We start from the raw sequence: 17,303 nt of genomic DNA on the forward strand, positions 1-17,303 counted from the left end.
CTTTGTACAAGTGGAATCACTTGCCCAATGGTCTTTTACTTTACATAAATAACACCAAGGCTTTTTCTGATTGTTTGAAGAGGATTTGACCCACCACCCCCAGAGGATTTTTGTGGGCCTGATGAAGACTCAGAAAGTTTACTTTTGTCCCCACCCTTGTCAGAAGACTTACCATCCTTCTTCTTGCCATCCTTGTCACCCCCTGTATGAACTTTTCTGTTCACTCTTGTTCTGACCCATTTGTCTGCCTTCTTTCCCAATTCTTGGGGAGAGGTCAGATCTGAGTCTACCAAGTACTGGAGCAACAAATCAGGCACACAATTGTTAAGAATATGCTCTCTCAGGATCAGATTATACAGGCTTTCATAGTCAGATACTTTACTGCCATGTAACCAACCCTCCAAGGCCTTCACTGAACAGTCAACAAAATCTGTCCAGTCTTGAGAGGACTCTTTTCTGGTGTCTCTGAACTTAACACGGTATTGTTCAGTGGTTAAGCCAAATCCATCCAAGAGTGCATCCTTCTACACTTTGTAGTTATTGGCATCACTTTCTCTGACAGTAAAGAGCATATCCCTACCCTTACCAGTGAAAGATAGCCACAAGATAGCAGCCCACTGCCTTTGAGGGACCAACTGTACCATACAGGCCCTCTCAAGTGCAGCAAACCACTCATTAATGTCACCCCCCTCCTTGTAAGGGGGGGTATCTTATGCAGGTTGCTGGAATCTTGCTCTCTAACAGGATTACTATCTGAAACACTGCTGCTACCACCATGGGGAACTAACCCCAATCTCTGTCTTTCCCTCTCTATGTCTAGAGATCCCCTGTCTAAGGCCACCTGCTGCTGTTTGAGTTTCAGTCTGGTCTCTTCCAACCTCAGCTTTCTGAGTTCCCTTTCCATTTCCTCAGGGTGGGAGGCTTGGGAATGTTTGGACACAGAGGAGATTTGGGAATTGGAAGAGAGAGACCTGTCCCTAACTGGCTGGACCCTAGTAACCTGGCCTCTAGGAGTGAAAGATGCCCTACTAATGTGTGACCCTCTAACACTACCAGTGTCACTAGGAGGCCTGCTAGATGGCAGGTCTTTGTAAGAACCCTTCCCAGCTTCTTCAGGGAACTCCTCTGAGTCTGCCTGGGAAGCTTCCCCTCCTACCTCCCTTTTCTGAGACGGGCCAGACTGATTCTGGTCATCCTCTAAGAGCAGGTTAAAGAGAAACTCTTTTGTGGGATTCTTACCAAGGCTTAAATGTCTTTCTAAGCAGAGACCCCACAAACCTTTGAAGTTTAAACTCTCATATGTTGCCTGAACAACTTTGGGAGTGACCTCTACTGAAAACATGAGAGAAAAGGTTTAAGGACAGTGAGAGAAAAGGTTTTAGAACTTTAGAAAGCACAGAAAAAAAACTTTTGGAAACTTTTAAATGTTTTCAGAACTTTACAGAAACTTAGTAAAAAGTTTTAGAGCAGAAAAGTTTTGGTTCAATGTACATATACTGAACTATTTGGTTTATGATTTTCTCATGAAAAGCACCAAATGACAAAGTGGTAAAGCCGTTACAAGTACTTATCCAACCGCTGCACCACCAATGTTGGAGGCTAGCCTGGCTTATAGTGGGTACCTTATGGTACTTACACCTTGTGCCAGGTCCAGTTATCCCTTATTAGTAGAATAGAGGGGTTTCTAGCAGCTTAGGCTGTTAGAGGTAGCTATGGCAAAGCAGCTTAGTCTGAACTAGGAGACATGTAAAGCTCCTACTAAACCACTTATATCATATGGCAGAATATCACAAGAAAACACAATACTCAGAGTTACTAGAAATGAAGGAACGTTATTTTAGTGACAATATGTCAAAAGTATCTCAGAGGATACCCTCACTTAGGAGGTAAGTAATATACACAAATTATATGTACAAAAACCCAAAACAGGTAAGTAACAGTAAGAAAAGTAGTGCAAACAATGTAGAATCACAATAGGATGCAATAGGTGGACATAGGTCTAGGGGCAACACAAACCATATAAAGTGTAATGCGAATCACGAATGGACCCCAGACCTATGGGAGGTTGTAGAGGATCGCTGGGACTGTGAGATAACACTAAGGGTGTCCAAGATACCCCACCCGTAGACCCTGAAAAGTAGGAGTAAAGTGACCCTACTGCCTCAGAAACCCACTAAAGTCGTGATAGGAGATTTCGCAAAGACCACAACTGACTGCAAAGCACTGAAGACGGATTCCTGGACCTGAGGACCTGCAAAGGAAGGGGACCAAGTCCAAGAGTCACAAAAGTGTCCAGGGGGGACAGGAGCCCACTAAACCCCGGATGAAGGTGCAAAAGGGCTGCCTCTGGGTTAAAGAAGCTGAAGATTCTGTAACAACGGAAGATGCCAGGAACTTTTCCTTTGCACAGATGTCCCACGGAATTCTAGAGGATGCAGATTTATTTCTTTGGAGAAAGCCTGCAAACAAGCCTTGCTAGCTGCAAAGGTCATGGCTGAAGAAAATGGGTGCTGCCTCGGCCCAGGAAGGACCAGGAGGTCGCCACTTGGAAGAGAAGATAGGGGGGACGCTCAGCAATACAGAGAGCCCATGCACAAGAAGGCAGCACCCACAGAAGTACGTGAACACGGGTTCAAGAAAACTGAGAACAGCGGTCATCTCAACACTACAAAAGAGGGTCCCACGAAGCCAGAGGTCGGCTCAGCAAGTTGAGCAATGCAGGACGGAGTGCTGGGGACCCAGGCTAGGCTGTGCATAAAGGAATCCTTGGAAAAGTGCGAAGAAACTGGAGTTGCTGCAGATCACGCAGGATTACTGTCTGTCGTGGGGAGGCAAGGACCGACCTCCACCAAATTTGGACAGAAGGGCCACTGGACTGTGGGAGACACTTGGATCCAGCTCCTGTGTTCCAGGGACCACGCTCATCAAGATGAGAGGGGACCCAGAGGACTGGTGATGCAGTGGTTCGCATTCCACTTACTTAGTATATGGTTTGTGTTGCCCCTAGGCCTATTGCATCCTATTGTATTCCTCAGTGTTTGCACTACTTTTCTAATTGTTTACTTACCTGATTTTGGTTTGTGTGTATATTCTGTGTATTTTACTTACCTCCTAAGGGAGTATATCCTCTGAGATATTTTTGGCACATTGTCACTAAAATAAAGTACCTTTATTTTTAGTAACTCTGAGTAATGTGATTCTTATGATGTAGTGCTATATAATATAAGTGGTATAGTAGGAGCTTTGCATGTCTCCTAGTTCAGCCTAAGCTGCTCCGCTATAGCTACCTCTATCAGCCTAAGCTGCTAGAAACACTACTAATCTACTAATAAGCGATAACTGGACCTGGCACAAGGTGTAAGTACCATCAGGCCAGCCTCCTGCAACTCTTAACTCATCTTCTTTGAAACAGGGATTTTTTCTGGGGTGACATGGTGGTGCTAAGTGAATGGACTGAAATGATCAGATGATGGTGAGTGTGTGAAGTTGGAAAGTGCAAATGTATTTGCCTGTAAAAATAGCGTGTGAAGGGTGTGGTATGTGATGTGGGAAAATTGCAGGCATGCCAATTCTAATTCTTTTTTTATCTATTTGCGCTCTGGTCACAGTGTGTTGCGTTGTAGATGCAAAGGATTGTGGTATGTGAAGGGGTGTGTTTTATAGTGTATTTTGCAGGTGTGTTGAGTGTAGCAATGTGTGTTAACTGTGTTGTTTTCAAATCCATCCAATGTAGTGTTGTGTATTACTGTGGTGACCGCGAACCACAATGGTTCAGACTGTTATCGGTTGTCTGCCATGGATGAACCACCACTGTGACTTTTGACCTGTAATACGGTCAGTGGTTGGTTGACATGCTGTCGGTGTTGGTGGTCAGCCTGCCTATTTCACGCCCCCCAGCAGTGGCGGTGTTGAGTTTTTTGCTGACTTTTGTCTGTCCTGCCTGTGTAACTCATAATATGGTGGTCTGTGTGACTGCCAACATCGCGGTCTTTTGGAATCGGCAACTATGGCCGTCTGGCGGTTCGATCGCTAAACTCGTAACGAGGCCCTAAGTCTTGTCAAGCATTCTGCACATATGTGGAGAGAGGGGTCTTGTGAGGCCTACGTAATAACCATGATTATGATGACAAGTGCGCCTGCATAGTGCACTGAAGGACCTGTGGCGCCTGTAGGTGCTGATAAGAGATCAGTTGTGAAATGTTCAGCATCTTTGATGTTAATTGAAGAACTTAACCTGGGGCATTTGTCAACAATGTGCTGTGTCCTGTCGCAATCATCAAACAATGAACACTCAAGACCTGCTAAGAGGTACTTAGCACGCTAAAGAATCATTTGAGGAAGTGAAGAAATTGTGGGAATTACCTGAACAACTCAACCTGTAGTAAAAGGAACTACAGAGGCGCTGGAAAGTCTTTGACATTTACTGGCTTGTTCTTGACACATCATAGAACCTTCCTGCAGCTCCTCATTCTTGCGTTTTCACTGAGTGCACCTTCAAAGTCCAAAGTAAAGGGCCTCAGAGTGCATCTGACTCTTCCCCAGCCCTGCTGACCACAGAGGACAGAGGAGGGGAACCCCAGGTCTGGTGGCTCCCCAAGGGTGGCCTGTTCTGAAACACAAACTGGTGAAGCCAATGGGCATGGCCTCTGCAACCTGATGTGATGGTTTAAAAAAAAGAAATGTATTGTCTCTGAATGTGACAAAAAGAGAAAAAACAAATAATGCTGCTGCCTTTTGTGGTAGTGATATGTTTGTAATAAAAATGTAAATAAAATGCAATTGACAATCACATTTATATTTAATAGAACATTGCAGGTGCTTCCAAGCAGGAAGGTGCACATGGACCAAATACAGAAACCCTTTTATGTTGTTAAGCACATCCCTAGATGATATGACTTGTATTTGTATAAAGAAACCTCATTATTGGATTTGAATTACTATAACCTGAAGATATACTTTAAACACACAGAAGTGACTAAAATGATGAACAATGGAAGCACTGCAAGCATGCACCAGAAAAAGAAAACATTTGCTATAGTTTAATGTGGTAGTTATAAGACTGCAATAAAAATGAATATCAAACCATAACATGCAGTTTTACTAGAACAAAGCGGGTGCTGCCAAGCAGGAAGGTGTACTTAGAATAGAAGCAGAACCCCTTGTACGTTTTAATGCACATCGCAGGGACATATGATACGCATTGGCACAAAGAAAAGTTACTATTGGCTTTGAATCACTATTACCGAAGACACAGGGGCATATTTTACAAGCCAGTTTGTGTCACATTTCCACAACATAATGTGTACATGCACAACGCAAACCCTAAATGCAATTTATGAAGCCACGTAAGGCCACTTTGCATGGCCCTGAGTGGCTCCAATAATCTGGAGTAAAGCAATAGAGCACAAATCGCTGCGTTGTCTTTCTCTGCCCTGGGAAGGCGTTCGAAGGGCGTTGCATGGGTTTCCCATACAAAACGCATTGATGTTGATGCATTGCAATATTTTACCAGACTTGGTAAACCTGGGAATGTGCCAAACTGCTACGCCATCCCAGGAGAGGCTTACCGATCATAAATATCTTTATTTGTCCTCATGTTCTCTTCTTCCAATGTATGCTGGAGTAAACATAGATAGAGGAATATGCCTCAGGAAGGTGTTCCCTCCTGCACAAAAACAAGCCAGCATGCAACAGAGGGACCCTTGCATCATGGTGAAAGGGTGCCTGCATTGGCAAAGGCAGAAATGGGCTGCATGAGAAACTCCTAAAAATGTCCCACAGAAGACACAGGGGCATACTTTATGAGCCAGTTTGTGTCACGTTTGCACCACGTAACGAAGTACGTGCTCAACATAAACGTTAAATGCATTTTATGAAGCAACGCAAGGCCACTTTGCATGGCCCTGAGTGGCTCTATAAATCTGGAGCTAAGCAAGAATGACCAAAAAAAATAACAAATGATAAAACAATGGAGCCTTACAAACATGCACCACAAAAAGAACAAAAATAATTATGCCGGCATCTAATGTGGTAGCGATATATTCTCAAAAACAATTAAAAACGTTGAATACACCATCACACATAATTTTATATAGAAAAGGGCAGGTGTGTTCAGAACAGATATAGAAACTTATTTTAGTGTAAATGCATATCACAGGAAAATGTGAATAATAGTGACACAAATTAGCCCTGAGTGAAGACATCATTTAAACACATCTTCACAGTGCCAGAGAGCCATTGGCCGCTCTGTGTGGTGTGAATGGAAACAGAACTTGAAGACTTTTGAAAAGATGAATGGATGAGCAGGCCTCACCCTCTGCCTGTGTGTGTGTGGTACTTTTTATTAATGAAGGTTTCTGATAAAGCGCCACTGGAATGACATCATGCCATAAAAGAGATTTTCCATTCTTCTTCTTCTTTTCATCCTTTTTTTTGCTTTTATGTCATTTTCATCAAAATTACAAAACCATTTTCAAATGGGAATAGATTTTGATTCATAGGTTAAACTACCACCCGTTTGTTGGCTTGAGTTCCCTAATCTGCTTTGGTCCTCTTGGAAGTATTACTTGTTAAAAGCTCCCAGGGACTACATTTCCCAGCAGCCTCAGTACCACACACCATTGACATTTGATTATCACAAGTTCAAGAGCTAAAGTGAGTCTAAGAGCACCTGCCTTCGCCATCCTGCTCCTGAGAACTTCTGCTGGCAGCTTTCTCCGTCTCTAGCCCCCAGGGCAGTGGTCGCATTCTCTCACTTTACCACATCCTTGATGGTCACTAAGTCTAACTCTTCACCACCATGATCTCAGGATGTCTTAATTAGAAGGAGACACTCGTCACCATGCTTCCACTCCGTATTCAGGTCTGGACTCTTACTTGTGATCCGGGTCTGGGTTTTCCGCAGTCCGATGCACGGGCAATTGTTTCCGGATGCCACAATGTCACCACACACTAGAAGCCGTTGGTGCCTTGTTAAGACCTTACAGCTCATGAGCTGTGAGTCGTTGGCTCAGTTTTTTGACCAATCAAATTATTAACAGTGCTTTTTATTTTTGTGAAATCTCTTGTTAATAACATTTTTCAAATTGAACCTTCACTCACTCTCGTGCCAAATCAAGCCAGGATGTGTGTGCACTTGAGGCTCAGATGGTTGTGCAGTAATATTTGTCTTTTCCGTCTTTGTCTTCAAGGGTGTACATCGTCTCTGGGGAAAATCTACCAACTCTAGATGTTTTCATAAACTAGACACCCAGAGGAGCACCGGGTGGGGAGCCTCGCCAACCTGTCATCAGGTCTTCATACCTACAACGCTTGCCAATCATCGAAATGTGACTAAAATCACACATTTTCTTTCATTTTTGTGCCATATTCTTCCAGAATCAGAAGGAAACCACTAATGTCCTACCACCCAGTGTTTCCCCACTTGTCCCAATAAAAATGCTGACCCACTTGTGGGGCTGGGTCTAGTGCCTGCGACAGGAACTGATCAAACTAACATCCCCGCAAAGGGGTCCTTCTTGACCTTGGTTTGATTCGTTCTGGTGCAAGCACTAGGTCTACCGACACAAGTGAGGTACCTTTTTTATCAGAAGACTTCGGAGAATGTCGCATGGAAGGAAGTTTGTGGGTCCCTGTGGATTCTAGAACTTTCCATCACAGAAATGTGAGGAAAAGTTGTTTTTTCCAAAGTTTGAGGTTTGCATGGGATTCTGGGTAACTAAACTTGGCGAGAGCCATGTAAGGCAGCCCACCCTGGATACCCCTAGGCATCTAGGCCCGTATTTATACTTTTTGACGCTAAACTGCGCTAACGCAGTTTAGCGTCAAAAAGTTTAGCGCCGGCTAACGCCATTCTGAAGCGCCATGCGGGCGCCGTATTTATTGAATAGCGTTAGCCGGCGCTAGCAAACCGGCGCTGCCTGGTGTGCGTGGAAAAAAACCACATACACCAGGCAGCGCCGACGTTGGGGAAAATGGCGTTAGGGCGTCTTAAAATGGGGCAAGTCAGGTTGAGGCAAAAAAATCGCCTCAACCCGATTTGCGCCATTTTTTACGACGCCCAGACGCCATTTACATGACTCCTGTCTTAGTAAAGACAGGAGTCATGCCCCCTTGCCCAATGGCCATGCCCAGGGGACTTGTGTCCCCTGGGCATGGTCATTGGGCATAGTGGCATGTAGGAGGGCACTAATCAGGCCCCCCTATGCCACAAAAAAATATTTTTAAAAAAAAAATTATACTTACCTGAACTTACCTGAATGTCCCTGGGATGGGTCCCTCCATCCTTGGGGGTCCTCCTGGGGTGGGCAAGGGTGGCAGGGGGGGTCCCTGGGGGCATGGGAGGGCAGCTGTGGGCTCATTTTGAGCCCACAGGTCCCTTAACGCCTGCCCTGACCCAGACGTTAAAAAGAGGCGCAAATGCAGGGTTTTTTGCCCCGCCCACTCCCGGGCGTGATTTTTGCCCGGGAGTATAAATACGACGCATTTGCGTCGCAGTCATTTTTTTAGACGGAAACGCCTACCTTGCATCTCATTAACGCAAGGAAGGCGTTCACGCAAAAAAATTACGCTCATTCCTCATACTTTGGCGCTAGACGCGTCTAACGCCAAAGTATAAATATGGCGTTAGTTTTGCGCCGAATTTGCGTCGAAAAAAACAACGCAAATTCGGCGCAAACGGAGTATAAATATGCCCCCTAGTTTTAAAAAACGTAAAGGTTGGCTAAGTTTCCCTATGTGACAGCTGAGCTAGGGTCCAAAACCTAGAAACACCCACATTGGAAAAGTGGGTCAATTTTCAGTGGAAAAATGTGATGTGTCCATGTTGCATTTTGAGCCATTTCCTGTAGGGGGCACTAGGCCTACCCACACACGTGAGGTATAATGTTTTTTAGGAGACTTGGAGGAGCATAGAATCATAGACCATGTGTTATTACCAACTGGATTTAGCTGCGTTTGTGCCTTTCAATTGTAAACCAATGTATAAGAAAGGTGACATTTTGAAAAATGCCCTCCAAATCATACGCCAGTTGGGTACCTACAAATTCAGCAGTGTAGAAATAACCACTGCTCCTAAACTGTGCATCTGATGCCCATTTCATAAATACATACTGTAGCTGGGTGCCAGAAATCCTGGCTAGATACTGTGCCGATTCGCAGACCGAGAAGTGTCCCGGGGGACCCACAAAGAAAGACGTTGCAGAAGCCGGGAACCCGGATATCCGGGTTCCCGAAAGCTTGAAAAGGGAAGACGGACAACGCGCGTGCGGCGCACAGATAAGGGAAGACGCGGAGAGGAAAGACGCCGAGACACAAGAGGAGAGCGAAAACGAGGAGGACGCGAACGAGAGCAACTCAGACATCGAGGAAGGAGAAACAGCTAACCGAGGTCTATTGACCTCCAGAGACAACCCAGTGGAGGGACAAGAAGGTCCCAGAAGGCAGCAGCTCCACAACGTCCCTGGAGGGGCGTGGCTACAGCAGGTACAGTCCTGCCTAAAGGATAGAATAAGGGCTATAGTGGGAACGGAGGAGGGTGGAGGGGGCGAGTAGAGGGAGGTTGGGAGGGGAGTTTGGGACGGTAAAAAGTACCAGCACGAGGGGGAAGCACTAACCACCTACCACAGAGCAAGAGTGGTTCTATTGTTGGGAAAAGGGTTTTGGAATCCACAGAGGGGAAGGAACGGGACCCTGTAAATCATACCCGTCCTTTTCTGTTTTTCTTTTCCTTTTCCCTTGGATTGGAGTCTTACAACAGATCACAGCCACTCACTCCACCCATCTCTCTCTCTCTCTCTCTCTACACCCTCTCCTCCCACTAAATCATACAAACCAGTCACCCAGACGTACAACTCACCTACCTTTCGTTCCTTTTTTCTGGTCTACCTGACGGCACCACCGCCGGGGAACCACCATCGGATACCGGGAACCCTGAGAAAGAAGAGAACAAAGGAGATCACGAAACATAACGAGAAAAGGCAGTGACTGTTACAAGGGCACCTGTAATTTACAATAAAACCACTTATATTCAATCACCCTCCTGAGTGTCTCATTGCTCCCTATCGCTGTACCCGCTGCCACACATAGATACGCATTTTTCACTCTGCTTCTTTCTCTGTATGAATTGGTCTATACTCTGCAGTCAATGAAACCCCATTGGATGGTGCAGCTCAGTTGTTGGCTCTTGGTCCCTTGGGCTCTTGGAGAACCTACAAACCCTGTACATCCCGCAACCGGAAGAGGAGAGCGGACATAATGATACATTGCTTCTGTCAATCTACCTTTGAGACAAAAAGTTACAGATGAAAATGTTGTCACAAATGCCCATTTTTTTCCCACTCATTTTTTGTTTATTTCAACAGGTATTTTCCTTGGAACAACCTTGAAGGATCTACACACATTGCCCTTGCTGAATTCAGAATTTCGTCTACTTTTCAGACATCTATATCTCTTCTGGATCACCCCTGGGATAACACGGGTTTCCACCACAAACTGGAAGTGGGTTGAGAGCACATGAAATAGGAAAAATAGGCTACCTCTTGGAAAAATGCCAAACCTCGGGCACAGAGTTAGGCTCTGCATGATCCTGAAAGCTGGGAAGGTGGTGACGTCAGTACATCAACCTGTTTGTGGATGCCAGGTTTTGAGAAAAAACTGAGGCCCATATTTATACTTCTTTAACGCCTCATTTGCGTCATTTTTTGACGCAAAAGCAGCGCAAACTTGCAAAATACAATTGCATTTTGTAAGTTAGCGCCGTTTTTGCGTCAAAAAGCGGTGCTAATGCGGCGCTAAAAAAGTATAAATATGGGCCTGAGACTTTTATCTGGAGCACTTTGTCCCGAATTAAAAAATAAAAAAAACTCAAAATGTTGGTATATTTTGCCTATTTTGTCAGCCTCCTCCAGGGGAATCCACAAAGTCTTGGTATTTTTTTATCCCCAGGATGTTGGCAAAACAGGACACATTTGGTGTGGATACTTTAAGTGCACAAGAAGTTATGGAGACCTGAGCGCGAACTACCCCAAATAGCCAAAGAGGGGCTCAGCAACTAGCAGTGAAGGGGTTGAATAAAGCATTTTTTTTAAATACAGCCTTACTATAAATGGGGCGGCATAAAAAACGTTTGGTTTGTGTGTTTGCATGGTGCAGGGGTCCCCTGGATCACTGACACTCTTCAACCACCGGCTGCTGGAGTTCAGAAAGAACAAGGTCCCTTTGCGCATGCGCCTTTGCCCCCTCCGAGGGGTGGGGACACTTCCAATGCTTTGCGGCTACATTTCGGTTCCAAAAGATTGACCTTTGGCTCTGATTGGTATTTGGAAGGGGGGCCACTGCGGGCCCTTCTTAGATGCCCAATAGGAATCACACTTTCGGAGACTGAGAAATTATGAGCCAGAAAACTTTTTCCAACTCCTGAAATGTGATTAGTAGATAGGAAAGAGCACGTCACAGTTAAAGACCCCGAGCTCTGGGACACCTTAGACATGCTGGCAGCTTGGCCCATGTTAGTGCCCTGGTTACACCCCCCCGCCAGGGCCTAGAGATGTTTGCCCTCAGCCACTTCTAGGGCGTTCCTCCCAGGAGAGGCAAACACTGCCTTCTGCACAAGCTCCTTCACAGGGACCTGAGGGTGCGGGCGGGGCCCCTCCGCGCCCCCACACTACCAGGAAATGCCAGAGGTGACGTAGCCCTCGGTATAAAACCAGGCCCGGGGGGCACCGTGAGAGGCTGAGGTGTCACCACCGAGGAGGGTGAGTCCTTTATGCTTTCTATGGGTGCTGCTGGGGTACAGAAGCTGGGGTTCGGGGGGCTAGGGTAGAGGGGGTCATTCCACATGTAACACTAGTGTACCCAGAGACAAGGGTGTGATCGGTGGCCCCTCTGTATATGAAGTACACACAGAGGACCCAGGGGGTGCTCACTCACTGACACAACAGGGCAGTGTAGTTACATTCACATTAACATGTCCCTATATGTTGTGTATATTGTGTACAGACACACTGCAGCCACGCACAAGGGTGTGAGCTGAGGCCCCTCTGTACATGAAGTACACACAGAGGACCCAGGGGGTGCTCACTCACTGACACAACAGGGCAGTGTAGTTACATTCACATTAACATGTCCCTGTATGTTGTGTATGTTGTGTACAGACACACTGCAGCCACGCACAAGGGTGTGAGCTGAGCCCCCTCTGTACATGAAGTACACACAGAGGACCCAGGGGGTGCTCACTCACTGACACAACAGGGCAGTGTAGTCACACTCCTGCTAACATGTCCCTCCATGTTGTGTATATTGTGTATTCACACATACAACATCCAGACACAAGGGTGTGAGCTGTGGCCCCTCTGTACATGATGTTCACACAGCCGGAGGACACAGGGGGTGCTCACTCACTGACACAACAGGGCAGGGTAGTTACACTCACACTAACATGTCCCTCCAAGTTGTGTATATTGTGTACAGATACACACTGTAGCCAGGCACAAGGGTGTGATCTGAGGCCCCTCTGTACATGATGTACACACAGACAGAGGACAAAGGTGGCGCTCACTCACTGACACAACAGGGCAGTGTAGTCACACTCACACTAACATCTCCCTCCATGTTGTGTATATTGTGTACAGACACACATTGTGCAGCCAGGCACAAGGGTGTGAGCTGAGGCCCCTCTGTACATGATGTACACACAGACAGAGGACACAGGGGGTGCTCACTCACTGACACAACAGGGCAGTGTAGATACACTCACACACTAACATGTCCCTCCATGTTGTGTATATTGTGTACAGACACACATTGTGCACCCAGGCACAAGGGTGTGATCTGAGGCCCCTCTGTACATGATGTACACACAGCCGGAGGACACAGGGGGTGCTCACTCACTGACACAACAGGGCAGTGTAGTTACATTCACATTAACATGTCCCTGTATGTTGTGTATGTTGTGTACAGACACACCGCAGCCAGGCGAGCTGTGCCCTGGTCCGGCAGGTGCTGAAGGGAGGAGGAGGGTTGAATAGTATATTTTCTGTACCGTGAGCACAGGACGGGGTACAGGGTGTGCGTTGTGAGTACTCCTCACAAGCGTGAATGCTGCTGGACTCTGGGCTGAGGGATAGAACTCCTGGCATCCTGGGTGGATCGCTGCGTAAAACTGAATATGTGTATAAACCTTAGAGGCTGAATGGGTGTGCACTCCTGCTGTGAGTGATATAGATGAATGACATCATCTCAGAGGAGCAGCAGAGGTAGGGGACAGAAGGGTGGAGTGTGAGGCAGCGAAATCTGTTGATGGGTCAGACCTGGAGAGACATGGAGAGGGAAGAGGCCCTGGGTGCAGTGTATCAATGACACAGACCTGGAGAGGGAAGGGGCCCTGGGCGCAGTGCATCAATGGCACAGACCTGAAGAGACCTGGAGAGGGAAGGGGCCCTTGGCGCAGTGTATTAATGGCACAGACTGAAAGACCTGGAGAAGGTAGGGGCCCTGGGCGCAGTGCATCAATGGCACAGACCTGGAGAGACCTGGAGAGGGAAGGGGCCCTGGGTGCAGTGTATAAATGGCACAGACCTGGAGAGACCTGGAGAAGGAAGGGGCCCTGGGTGCAGTGCATCAATGGCACAGACCTGGAAAGAACTGGAGAGGGAAGGGCTCCTGGGTGCAGTGTATAAATGGCACAGACCTGGAGAAACCTGGAGAGGGAAGGGGCCCTTGGTGCAGTGTATCAATGGCACAAACCTGGAGAGACCTGGAGAGGGAAGGGGCCCTGAGCGCGGCGTATAAATGGCACAGAATGAGAGACCTGGAGAGAGAAGGGGCCCTGGGCGCAGTGCATCAATGGCACAGACCTGAAGAGACCTGGAGAGGGAAGGGGCCCTGGATGCAGTGCATCAATGGCACAGACCTGGAGAGGGAAGGGGCCCTGGGTGCAGTGCATCAATGGCACAGACCTGGAGAGACCTGGAGAGGGAAGAGGCCCTGGGTGCAGTTTATAAATGGCACAGACGGAGAGACCTAATGAGGGAAGGGACCTGGGTGCAGTGTATCAATGACACAGACTGAGAGACCTGGAGAGGGAAGGGGCCCTGGGTGCAGATATAAATGCACAGGCAGAGAGACCTGGAGAGGGAAGGGGCCCTGGGTGCAGATATAAATGCACAGGCAGAGAGACCTAGAGAGTGAAGAGGCCATGGGTTCAGTGTATAAATGGCACAAACCTGGGAGACCTAGAGAGGGAAGTGCCCATGGGTGCAGATATAAATGGCACAGACAGAGAGACCTGGAAAGGGAAGGGGCACTGGGTGCTGAGTATAAATGGCACAGTGCTGGGCTGGTGCTGGGGCAGCGGTGACTGGTTGTGCTGGGCTTGTGTTATGGTGTTGCTGGACTGGTTCTGGGGTGTTGATGAAGGATGGTGCTGGTGTGGTGCTGACAGGTGGTGCCTGGATGCTACTGAGGTGGTGCTGGGGTAGTGCTGATGGGTGGTGCTGACAGGTAGTACTGGGCTGCTACTGGGGTGGTGCTGGGCTGGTGCTGGTGCTGGGTGGTGCTAGGGTGATGATGACAGGTTTGTCCTGGGCTGCGGTGGTTAATAGTGGGATGGTGCTGGGGTGGTGCTGAGGGATGGTGCTGTGTTGGTGCTGATGGGTGGTGCTGAAGGGTCCTGGAGTACTGCTGTGGTGGTGCTGATGGGTGGTGCTAGGCTGGTGCTGGGCTGGTGCGGTACTGATGGGTGGTGCTGGACTGGTGCTGAGGTAGTGCTAATGGGTGGTGCTCAGCTGTTGTTGCGGTAGTGCTGACGGGTAGAGCTGGGCTAGTGCTGATGGACTGTACTGATGGGTGATGTTCAGCTGGTGCTGGGGTAGTGCTGATGGGTGGTGCTGGGGTTGTGTTGATGGGTGGTGCTCAGCTGGTGCTGGTGTGGTGCTGGGCTGGTGCTGGGCTGATGCTGGGGTGGTGCTGGGGTGATGCAGGTACAGTAGTGTCCCTGGTGCCAGGGGTCTGCATGCTGATCACAAAGGTGGATTTATGGGTGTTTCCTTGTTACCTAAGGCTTGTACTTAGCCTGTTTCAAAGATTTCTCACTCCTCTTCCTGCCCATCTCTTCTGTATGACTGCCCCTCTAATCCCTCAGGACCTCCTGGAGAGAGGGGGAAAGGGGTAGGGAGGGGTAGAGTGAGGTGGAGAGGAGTGGAGTGGGGTGGAGAGTGGTGGGGAGGGGAAGAGTGGGGTTGAGAGGGGTGGATGGGGGATTAAAAGGGGTGGAGAGGGGTGGAGAGGGGGACAGGAGGGGTAGAGTAAGGTGGAGAGGGGTGGAGTGGAGAGGGGTAGATTGAGGTGGAGATGGCTGGGGAGGGGTATAGTGGGGTGGCGAGGGGTGGAGTGGGACAGAGAGGGGTGGGGAGGGGTAGAGTGAGGTGGAGAGGGTTTGAGAGGGATGGGGAGGGGTAGAGTGGGGTAGAGAGTGGTGGGGAGGGGTAGAGTGGGGTTGAGAGGGGTGAGAGGGATGAAAAGGGGTGGAAAGGTGTGGAGTGGGATGGAGAGGGGTGGAGAGGGGTGGAGAGGGGGGCAGGGGGGAGGTGGAGAGGTGTGGTGTGTGTGGAGAGGGGTTGAGAGGGGTAGAGTGAGGTGGAGACAGCTGGGGAGGGGCAGAATGAGGTGGAGAGGGGTGGGGAGTGGTGGAGTGAGGTGGAGAGGGGTTGAGATGGGTGGGGAGGGGTAGAGTAGGGTGGAGAGGGATGGAGAGGGGTTGATGGGGGCGAGGAGGGGTAGAGTAGGGTGGGGGGGTGGGGAGGGGTATAGTAGGGTTGTGAGGGGTTGAGAGGGGTGGGAAGGGGTAGAGTAGGGTGGAGAGGGATGAATGGGGTGGAGAGGGGTGGAGAGGGCTGTAGAGGGGTGCAGAGGGTTGGGGAGGGGTACAGTAGGGTGGAGAAGGGTTGTAGAGGGGTGGAGAGGGTTGGAAAAGGGTGGCAGGTGTCCTGCTGCTGGTGAGGCACAATCTGAAGGTCATTCATGTGTCACGAAGAGACTGAGGAGGTGGAGAAGAGAGAGTGAGACAATAGATAAGTGGTGTGGGAACAAGGCATTGTCTCTTGTCTTCTGTGTTGTGGTTGGCATGATGACTCTTGGCATGATGTGAATGTGGGAGCCCGTGCCCCCACACACCCTCCATTCCCTTCAGTACTGGAGCCATCTAGTATCCTTTCTTCTCTGACACCGCCCTCCTCTTCCTCCTCGCACACGTCAGTGTCCTGTCACTGTCATTCACCACCCATGTGGCCTCCTTCCTCTTCTACACCCCTTTGCTCTTCACTGACCTCCCCTCCTGTCCACCCAAGAGATAGAAGCCCCCCACAGAGAGCTCCTCAGGGATGGGAGGTGGTGTGGTACTCCCCTTTCGCACCCTGCCCTCCCCCTGTTTTTGTGGGGCCCTGGGCAATACGTATTTTTGAGCCCCCAGTTTGGAACAACTTTGAATGCATTACCCCTTGTCGGCTCATTCACACCCTTGTGATGCTTTTTTTTGTCACTCCCATTGTAGGGAAAACACGCTAAGGGTGACTTGTTAGATGTTTAGTGGACGAGTGAATACTATTGCAGTGAGATATGTACATATAGCGCTTTAGTTTTAGCTTTAGTTGAGAATTTGTGTGGTCACACACATATCCCCCTTGACTGCTGGCTTCCATGCTGCAACAGTTCAAATCAAAACACTTTTCTGGGGATTTTCACCACTCCATCCATCTGGGAAATCCAATACATTCTGCTAGCTTCCCTTTCCCTACTGTGTCCCTTCAGTGAGAGGGGAGGAGGAGAAGGAGAAGGAGGAAGAGGACCAGAAAGAAAAGGAGAAGGAGGAGGGGAAGGGGCTCAAGAAGAGGAAGAGAAAGAGAAAGAAAGAGAAGGAGGAGGAAGGAGAAAGAGGATGAGGAAAAGGAACAGAAAGAGAAAGAGAAAGTGAACGAGAAAGAAAAAGAGAAGAGAAAGAGAAAGTGAAATTGAAAGAGAAAGAGAAAGAAAGGGAAAGGGGCAGAGAATGCAAAAGAGAAAGAGACAGAGAAGGGGGAAGAGGAAGAGAAAGAGGCAGAGAAAGAGAAAGAGAAACAGGAAGAGGAAGTGAAACAGAAGGAGAAAGAGAAAAGAAAGTGAACAAGAAAGAGAAAGAGAAAGAAAGAGAAGAGAAAGTTAAAGAGAAAACGAAAGAGAAAGGGAAAGGGGAAGAAAAAGCAAAAGAGAAAAATATAGAGAAGATGGAAGATGAAGAGAAAGAGGAAGAGAAACAGAAACAGAAAGAGAAA

General features: G+C 48.3%; 1 protein-coding gene across 1 annotated transcript in view; it reads left to right on the plus strand.

Annotated features, from left to right (window-relative positions):
- Positions 1-11,251: 11,251 nt before the first annotated feature.
- LOC138294266 (lectin-like) overlaps positions 11,252-17,303 on the plus strand; it is a 54,573-nt gene continuing 48,521 nt past the window's right edge. The window contains exon 1 of the mRNA XM_069233380.1: positions 11,252-11,753. The gene's annotated coding sequence lies outside the window, so the exon portion shown is untranslated. The remainder of the gene's footprint in view (positions 11,754-17,303) is intronic.

The sequence above is a fragment of the Pleurodeles waltl genome, chromosome 4_2 (assembly GCF_031143425.1).
Source record: "Pleurodeles waltl isolate 20211129_DDA chromosome 4_2, aPleWal1.hap1.20221129, whole genome shotgun sequence".
Taxonomy (NCBI): domain Eukaryota; kingdom Metazoa; phylum Chordata; class Amphibia; order Caudata; family Salamandridae; genus Pleurodeles; species Pleurodeles waltl.